The sequence below is a fragment of the Bison bison genome, unplaced genomic scaffold (assembly GCF_000754665.1).
Source record: "Bison bison bison isolate TAMUID 2011002044 unplaced genomic scaffold, Bison_UMD1.0 scf7180017864291, whole genome shotgun sequence".
Lineage (NCBI taxonomy): Eukaryota > Metazoa > Chordata > Mammalia > Artiodactyla > Bovidae > Bison > Bison bison.
In genome coordinates this window covers 10,974,278-10,981,498 of record NW_011494863.1, presented here as the reverse complement: position 1 = coordinate 10,981,498, position 7,221 = coordinate 10,974,278, and the positions used below count along the sequence as shown (strand labels likewise).

The window sequence follows — 7,221 nt, the reverse complement described above, 5'->3', positions numbered from 1 at the left end:
AAACAAAGCTTGCTATCACTGTTCTAATTGGAAATCTGGTTTCACTTACCGTAAATGGAAGGCAGCCATAAATACAAATGCAAGGAAATGTTAGCGAACCCCAGCTAGACTCTGTGGCCGGCTGAAGGCTCTGAGCCTGAGGTCTGCTCTCTCTTTGTAAAACAGGGAGGGCAGCAAGCGTCAGAGGTGTTAAAGACAGGCTAGCTCCCAACTGAGGCTTTCTCCTGGAAGGATGAGGGAGAATTGAGAAAGTGATGAACTTTCTCGCCATGTGAGCCAGCGGACACTAGGCCGTGCCTATCTTGAACGCTGGCCACCGGGAGCACTTGCCTCGCCCCTGGGAAAGCCTGTGGTGCAGCACCCCTTCTTGGGGAAGAGAAGTGGCTCCCTTGCCTTGGCGCCCCTCAGTTTGTTTCCCCCGAGTGCCACCCCCAGCCACCCTGACCTGTCTGGGAGGCCATCTTTGCAAACCCTTTCATCTCTCTGCCTCCCCAGTGTGAGCTCTGTCCTAGGCCCCATCCCTGCCTACTCGTGTCCCAGCACAAGGTCTCTTCTCTCACCCATACCCTCACCAGGGGCCAGAACTTGGCAGGAGTGCTGCAACCCCTTTAGAAACACTCCCTTTTGCTTCCCAGACTCTCCACTGCAATGTGCCTGCCAAGCCAGCCTAGGGGCCTTTCTAAAGCTCGGCCAGACCTGTGGTGCTGCTTCCCTGCTAAAAGCCACTTTGTGTCTCCCACTACCCTCGGGATCAGGTCCTTCCTCCCTCACTCTTCCCCACTTCCCTACCCCAGTTCTAGGAATTCACCATGTTGGACTTCTTCATTTCCTTAGCAGTCTCTTCCTTGACTTGGGAATTTCATAAACAACATTCCCTCTGCTTCACCCACACATTCCTCCCATCTCCGATTCAACGTCACTCTCTCAAGGCAGCTGCTCCTGGTCTCCCTCCAGGCAGACCCCGCCCCTTTGATGACCCGTGTTTCTCCCCTGGCTCCCTTGAGCTCATGAGCAATTGGAATTACCTGTGTCTGTTTGCCTTTCTAACCCAGAGTCTAGCAAAGTCTAGCATTATGTGGAGCCACATAAATGCTTGTTGATTGAATAGGTTATTATTAATTCCCTGCACCTGTCAATCCCCACTCCCACTTTCTACCTGCCCTGCCTTTGTCTTCACCTAAGTTCTCCTTCTCCCAGCCTTGATATTTCAGGTCAATTCCCACCTCCCAGGAAGCCACCCTTACTGCTCTAGCCCAGACAAAATTTGCCTTCTATAGAAGCCCTAGCATTTCCTTTGTTGAATGAATGAATGAGACATATTATAAAAAAGGAGCAGTTTGAGAAATGGATGTCATTTAAAACTCACACTCATGGGAATGACTTCTGTTTTTTAAGAGGGAAGGCATAATTTCTATCAATGGAAGGATAAATTTCTAATGATTTCATTGGAGAGGCTGGTGGGAGACAGAGACAACAGGCTCAAATCACAAAGCCTTTTTTGGTTTTTCTTTGCAGTAAAGGTGAATTCTAAGAAGAAAGTCTCGCTCAAAATGTTACTTGTTTTTTTGGAAATAAATAACAATTTGCACATGGTACAAAATTCATGGACATGAACTTGGGCAAACTCCGGGAGATGGTGAGGGACAGGAAAGCCTGGTGTGCTGCAGTCCATTGGATCTCAAAGAGTCAGATACTACTTGGTGACTAAACAACAACAATTACAAAATTTAAAAAGCAGGTGGCCTTTCCTTAGCACGCCACATTAATGAATCTGAATGTTCGAGGAGATCAGCATACATATGCTATGCTATACTAAGTCATTTCAGTTGTGTCCGACTCTGTGTGACCCCATAGATGGTAGCCTACCAGGCTCCCCCATCCCTGGGATTCTCCAGGCAAGAACACTGGAGTGGGTTGCCATTTCCTTCTCCAATGCATGAAAGTGAAACGTGAAAGTGAAGTCGCTTAGTCGTGTCCGACTCTTAGCGACCCCATGGACTGCAGCCTACTAGGCTCCTCCGTCCATGGGATTTTCCAGGCAAGAGTACTGGAGTGGGGTGCCATTGCCTTCTCCATCAGCATACATAGAGGTAGAGAATCCACTGTTCCTAATGACACAGTGATAGAAACTGTATTCCTAGGGGAGCCCCAACAGGTGGAAAAGTGGACTCTAAGGGCAAGGGAGCAAGCACGAAAATATGGTTCTAGGGTCTGTGAATGGGGGTGGCCAGAGAGGAGATCTCAGGGTGGGTGGCCTAAGGACCTCCAGGCCCAGGGCTGGCCAGCGGTTAAGTCACCTTTGCTGCCTTATCGGCTACCAGACCTTTGGCCCTCAGATCCCTGGAGGGACAGTTCAGGGGGCAAACAAGGAAAGATGGGTCTAGTCACCCTGAAATGAAACAGGCTCAGAGAGAGCAGGAACCCAGGGAAGACAACTACCCTGGGGACTTGCGGAAACCTTAGGAGGGCATCAGCCTTCCCAGTGAGGAGGAATAGGGCTCCAGTCAATGGTATTTTCAGAGAAGGCGATGACACCCCACTCCAGTACTCTTGCCTGGAAAATCCATGGACAGAGGAGCCTGGTGGGCTGCAGTCCATGGGGTCGCTAAAAGTTGGACACAACTAAGCAACTTCACTTTCACTTTTCACTTTCATGCATTGGAGAAGGAAATGGCAACCCACTCCAGTGTTCTTGCCTGGAGTAATCCCAGGGACGGCACAGAGTTGGACACGACTGAAGCAACGCAGCAGCAGCAGCAGCAGCAGCAATGGTATTTTATCTCAAAGGACACATGACCTCAGCTCACACTGGAGTTATAAGCAGCCTTACTTTATATTATTATCTTTCTTGTTTATTGACACCAGGATCTCTGAGGCCAGAGAATGGGTCTCTTTTCCTCTGGTTCCAAGTCCCATTCCCCTCACCAATAACAGTGAGCCCAGCACTGAATCCATTTTGGTGGCCACCTGTGACATTCTCATTGAGAGAGGACTGTGATTGTGATTCATATCAACCCCCAAACACACACACACACACATCACCTGGAAACAGCCCAGGGAAGGGCAGAGGCACTGCTGGGCTGCCAGGAGCCCTGGTCCTAGCCTGGCCCCCACTACCGGTGTGCCACTTTGGGCAGTCCCAGGGCAAAGCCCAGGACTAATCAGCTCTTGTTGTCCACACCCTCCAATCAACAGCTCAAGGAAACACAAAGCCATTCTTATGGCTGCTGTCCTGGCTGGATTGTGGGAAGGACAAATAAGGCCATTTCTAAAGAATTCCCAACCTGTTCAGATATGAAGGTTATAACAGCCAGTGATTGGCATGAGTGGGGAAGTCCAGGGAAAGCCAGATTGCCAGGGCCCTTTGTAACTGCTTCTGCAGCTGTACTGATCAGGAACCAGCTCCAAGTCAAATATGTGTACAATGAGGAGGCTTGAACCGCTTCTCTCAGCCCGGGCCTGGCCGTCTTGCTGCCTCCACTGGAGAGATAAGAAAGCAAAGACTCAGGAAAGTTAACACAGTCATGTGAACATCAACAGGATAGTCAAGAATTAACTCTGTTAGGCCAATACTCATTCCAGACTTCTGAAAGGCTCCAGGTGACTGAATTTCTGCCAAACTGAGGTTCTCATTACTTTCCAGGGAAAAACATTCTCCAAGTGATATCAGCATTATAATAATAGTGTGGGAAGGTTGGGGGCTTATGGGCAAATGAGCTAGCCATCAGCTTGGGATTCTAAATTCTTGACATGGCTCAATTCAAAGTTTTGGTTTTAATTATTTTGAAGTGAACCAGAATGCTCATGGCATGCACTGGTGTCATTTTGTTGTGCCCAAATTTAAATCATAGTTCCAGGAGGCTGGTGTCCTGGAAAATTAACAGTAAGTAAGCCCAGCCTGCTGCCCAGCGGCTACATTTCAACATTGCTTTGTTGTTGTCACATGTCATACACCCTGGAATTCTCAGGAGGTTATGTAAAGAAAAAAAAATTTTTTTGACTTTTTATAAAATGTGGTTTCTTGAAAAATAAGCCAAAATGTCGTGGTGATAGAAGGGAGGATTAAAAGAAGTAAACATTCCTGTTGTTTCTTAAGCCAGAAAGCAGAAGTTTTGGCTAAATTCAGAATAGGAGATTGGAACCAGCGGGAGTTCAGATCCTAAAACTGATAAATTCACCTTTTTCTCTAAACAGTAATTTTTTTTTTTTAAAGCAATTTATAAAACCATTTCAAGTGATCAATGGCAATAGCAATAGCAACAGCAACAAAAACAACTCTTTGATGAGCAAAAGAAGAAACTTTTGAGAAGCTGAAAAGTATTTGATGTGCAGCATGGAGATATAACCCTTCCCACAGAAGGCTCTGTACCCAAGAACTGTCCTGTCTTGTTTAAATGGAAGATCAAAGACTTCCCTGGTGGTACAGTGGATAGGAATCCATCTGCCAATGCAGAGGACACAGGTTTGATCCCTGGTCCGGGAGGATTCTACAAACTGAGGAGCAACTAAGCCCATGCACCACAAGTACTGAGTCCTGAGAGTTCCAGGGCCTGTGAGCCACAACTACTGAGCCTGAGTGCCACAACTACTGAAGCACCCAGAGCCCGGGCTCCACAACAAGAGGAGTCACCACAATGAGAGGCCCTCACACCACAACGAACAGTAGTCCCTGCTGACAGCAACTAGAGAAAGCCCAAGCAGCAACATCTTTTTAATTATCAAAATAAATAAATAAAAATAGAGAATTAATTTTATACACACACACACAAAACATGTAACCCTTGTTGGAAATGGGATTCTGCAGGAAGGCAATGACCCGAGCAAAGTTTTCCAAACACACAGGTTTAGGGCTCATGAAGGTCTCCAGGTCTTAGTCTGGAGAAGACTGGAAGCCACTAAGGAGTCTTGCCTCACCATCAACTTGCTCATGCTTCCATTTTACCCCCACTCCCAGCCCATTCCAATCAGGATGTCATGGTGGCATGTCATCTAGTGGTTGAAATGATCATTGCAAGTAACTGCCTCAGGTTTCCTGTTTCGATTTTACTACACCTTATTTATTTATTTATTTAATGGATTGTTATGGGGTGCCAAATGCTGAGACTATAATAGAGAATATAGACATGGGCTTTCCTTTAGGAACCTTATAGTCTCCTGGGGGATCAGACACATAAAATAAAATACAAAAATAGGATCATGATATATGATAGGGAGCTACAGAACACTGAGGATGGGACACCTAAACTAGATCTACTTCCCAAAGGAAGTACCACCAACACTGGGACCTAAAGAATGAGTAGAAATTCATTAAACAAAGGAGGAGAAGGAAAGAGCCTTCCAGGCAAAGGGAACAGTTTGCCTAAAAGCCAAGTGTCAAGATTTCAGTTTCAGTTCAGTTGCTCAGTCGTATCCGACTCTTTGCAATCCCATGAATTGCAGCACACTAGGCCTCCCTGTCCATCACCAACTCCTGGAGTTCACCCAAACCCATGTGCATCAAGTTGGTGATGCCATCCAGCCATCTCATCCTCTGTCATCCCTTTCTCCTCCTGCCCCCAATCCCTACCAGCATCAGAGTCTTTTCCAATGAGTCAACTCTTAGCATGAGGTGGCCAAAGTAGTGGACTTTCAGCCTCAGCATCAGTCCTTCCAATGAACACCTAGGACTGATCTCCTTTAGAATGGACTGGTTGGATCTCCTTGCAGTCCAAGGGACTCTCAAGAGTCTTCTCCAACACCACAGTTCAAAAGCATCAATTCTTCAGCACTCAGCCTTCTTCACAGTCCAACTCTCACATCCATACATGACCATGGAAAAACCATAGCCTTGACTAGACGGACCTTTGTTGGCAAAGTAATATCTCTGCTTTGGAATATGCTATCTAGGTTGGTCCTAACTTTTCTTCCAAGGAATAAGCGTCTTTTAATTTCATGGCTGCAATCACCATCTGTAGTGATTTTGGAGCCCCCAAAAATAAAGGCTGACACCGTTTCCACGGTTTCCCCATCTATTTCCCATAAAGTGATGGGACCAGATGCCATGATCTTAGTTTTCTGAATGTTGAACTTTAAGCCAACTTTTTCACTCTCCTCTTTCACTTTCATCAAGAGGCTTTTTAGTTCCTCTTCACTTTCTGCCATAAGGGTGGTGTCATCTGCATATCTGAGGTTATTGATATTTCTCCCGGCAATCTTAATTCCAGCCTGTGCTTCCTCCAGCCCAGCGTTTCTCATGATGTACTCTGCATATAAGTTAAATAAGCAGGGTGACAACATACAGCCTTGACGTACTCCTTTTCCTATTTGGACCAGTCTGTTGTTCCATGTCCGGTTCTGACTGTTGCTTCCTGACCTGCATATAGGTTTCTCAAGAGGCAGGTCAGGTGGTCTGGTATTCTCATCTCTTTCAGAATTTTCCACAGCTTATTGTGATCCACACAAAGACTTTGGCATAGTCAATAAAGCAGAAGTAGATGTTTTTCTGGAACTCCATTGCTTTTTCGATGATCCAGAGGATGTTGGCAATTTGATCTCTGGTTCCTCTGCCTTTTCTAAATCCAGCTTGAACATCTGGAAGTTCACAGTTCATATACTCTTGAAGCCTGACTTGGAGAATTTTGACCATTACTCTGCTAGCATGTGAGATGAGTGCAATTGTGCAACAGTTTGAACATTCCTTGGCATTGCCTTTCTTTGGGATTGGAATGAAAACACCTTTTCCAGTCCTGTGGTCACTGCTGAGTGTTCCAAATTTGCTGGCATATTGAGTGCAGCACTTTCACAGCATCATCTTTTAGGATTTGAAATAGCTCACCTGGAATTCCACTAGCTTTGTCTGAAGCTTCCTAAGGCCCACTTGACTTCGCATTCCGAGATGTCTGACTCTCGGTAAGTGATCACACCATCATGGTTATCTGGGTCATGAAAATCTTTTTTGTATAGTTCTTCTGTGTGTTCTTGCCACCTCTTCTTAATATTTTCTGCTTCTGTTAGGTTGATACCATTTCTGTCCTTTATTGAGCCCATCTTTACATGAAATGTTACCTTGGTGTCTCCAATTTTCTTGAAGAGATCTCTAGTATTTCCCATTCTATTGTTTTCCTCTATTTCTTTGCATTGATCACTAAGGAAGGCTTTCTTATCTCTCTTTGCTGTTCTTTGGAACTCTGCATTCAGATGGGTATATCTTTCCTTTTCTCCTTTGCTTTTCACTTCTCTTCT

General features: G+C 45.8%; 1 protein-coding gene across 1 annotated transcript in view; it reads right to left on the bottom strand.

Annotated features, from left to right (window-relative positions):
• Positions 1-3,432: 3,432 nt before the first annotated feature.
• The window catches only part of ARHGEF37 (Rho guanine nucleotide exchange factor (GEF) 37), a 92,395-nt gene continuing 88,606 nt past the window's right edge, over positions 3,433-7,221 (bottom strand). Inside the window, exon 15 of the transcript XR_826174.1 lies at positions 3,433-3,480. The gene's annotated coding sequence lies outside the window, so the exon portion shown is untranslated. The remainder of the gene's footprint in view (positions 3,481-7,221) is intronic.